This window comes from Barbatula barbatula, assembly GCF_947034865.1.
Source record: "Barbatula barbatula genome assembly, chromosome: 22".
In the NCBI taxonomy this organism is placed as follows: Eukaryota; Metazoa; Chordata; class Actinopteri; order Cypriniformes; family Nemacheilidae; genus Barbatula; species Barbatula barbatula.
Window position 1 is genome coordinate 9,336,853 of NC_136785.1, and position 2,580 is coordinate 9,339,432.

A 2,580-nucleotide genomic window follows, 5' to 3' on the forward strand; every position below is an offset into this window, starting at 1 on the left:
AGTAGAATGTCGATCTGAATAACGTATCCTGTTATTAACTTTATTGCGAATAATGCTTAGACTTTCATTGTGTGGTATTTTTCCATTGGGCAGGTTTATCCTCCTTTCGTTTATCATATGTGCACAAACGGTCAGTTTTGGTAGCGTAGTGGACTGGGTGCATACAGCAATATTGAACCGCTTTTAATGGCAGGAGTTCTTTTCCATTGTTTTATTGGGTCATGTTTTTAAATATTAGAATACACTCCGCGGTCTCCATCATTTTTTGGATCGTAGATTTTGTTATTTAAAAGCTTATAGCGTTTTATACTGAAAGCATGCAGCATGTACAGTCTATATGTACAGTCTTATCCTGCTGGAAGAAGCCATCAGAGGATGGGTACATGGTGGTCATAAAGGCATGGACATGGTCAGAAACAATGCTTTTAAACGATGCCCCCACACCGTTACACCACCACCAGCCTGCACAGTGGTAACAAGGCATGATGGATCCATGTTCTCATTGTGTTTATGCCAAATTCTGACTCTACCATCTGAATGTCTCAACAGAAATCAAGGCTCATCAGACCAAGCAACATTTTTCCAGTCTTCAACTGTCCAATTTTGGTGAGCTCGTGCAAATTGTAGCCTCTTTTTCCTATTTGTAGTGGAGATGAGTGGTACCCGGTGGGGTCTTCTGCTGTTGTAGCCCATCCGCCTCAAGGTTGTGCATGTTGTGGCTTCGCAAATGCTTTGCTGCATACCACGGTTGTAACGAGTGGATATTTCAGTCAAAGTTGCTCTTCTATCAGCTTGAATCAGTCGGCCCTTTCTCCTCTGACCTCTAGCATCAACAAGGCATTTTTGTCCACAGGACTGCCGCATACTGGATGTTTTTCCCTTTTCACACCATTCCTTGTAAAACCTAGAAATGGTTGTGCGTGAAAATCCCAGTAACTGAGCATATTGTGAAATACTCAGAACGGCCCGTCTGGCATCAACAACCATGCCACGCTCAAAATTGCTTAAATCAGCTTTCTTTCCCAATCTGACATTCAGTTTGGAGTTCAGGAGATTGTCTTGACCAGGACCACACCCCTAAATACATTGAAGCAACTGCCATGTGATTGGTTGATTAGATAAATGCATTTATGAGAAATTGAACAGGTGTTCCCAATAATCCTTTAGGTGAGTGTATACATTCACAGAAGTATTTAGGCTACTGTGTCCAATATGGAAATAGCATATGGATCAGAATAGCAAGTTCTAGGGGTGTGACGAGACACGCATCCCACCAGATACAAGACTGAGTTCACGAAACAAAATGTGTAGACTTTTAAACAGAAATCATCAATGATGAAATATAAAGGGGAAAAAAGTATATTATTCACCTTAAAAACACAAAATGCAAAACACTGTATAGGCATTAGAAAATCCACATTCAAATTAAGCTTCTATTTTAAAGAATTTTATTATGCAGTAACAAACTATGCAAACACTGCAAAATGTTTTGTTACAAACTCAACTGACATGCAGTAATTGCACGAAAAATATGCTTTGTTTTATTTACAGGCGTAGCTTTTAGTAAAGATCTGTGGTTGTTGTCACTACATGCTTTTGCAGTGCTCGTGTTAGCAGAGCTGGCGATCATATCACACTGTCAATCCTCCTTCCTCCACTGACTGAACCCTTATAGCTTCAACTCTTAAACTACATAAACACATTTTCGAGCGAAAGACGCTCGAAAATGTTGATACCGTCCCGCTAGCGCGCATTTACAGAGAGAAAGGAGGGAGAGTAGAGCTGTCGCAAATCACGTTGTCTTTATGAATGACCGGGGGGTCATTGTAGCTCACGTGCACATACTACGTGCAGCGTGTTCTGTACAGAAATGAAAACAGGTCGCACCACAACAAAATGTGCCCTCGCACAGAAAAGACACATACATTTAACATGTTTTCAGCATGTGATCACATGTTTTTAAGCATGTGTTTAACATGAGCAAAACACATGTAAAATGTTTGTTTTAGGATTTTTTTCTGTATGAATCCCACGAGGATCCGATCTAGTCACACCCTAGCAAGTTCTCACATCTACATTTGTTGTCATTATATTTTTTAAGGACAAGAATGCCTGATGGACCAAACAAAATTACCAACATTCTTCAACATATCTTCTTTTGTGTTCTGCATAAGAAATGAAGTCATACAGGTTTGAAATGACAAGAGGGTGAGTAAATGATGATGATTTTGGGTGAACTTTCCCTTTAAGATGTTTGTTGGTAAAGTAATAGCAGTCATAGATCACTGCTATCTAAGCTCTAAATCGAAGCAATCATTTAATAAAGTACAGCCCAGCTGTCATCATACCAATCTTTTAAGTGCTGCACGCAGGCCTTTATGCGGAGTCGATTGATCTATTCTGGAACAGGCCACACAAGGCGTGTCTCAAAGATTACGTGGCACATTGACAGTGGCTGGTTTAGTGGTTTGTGAAATGGGCAGGACAAAATACCTGAACTTTAAAGGATTTCATTCATATTTATAACAAGGATATCCAGTTATACTTGCACTATGACGCAGTGACTCAAAACATTAAAAT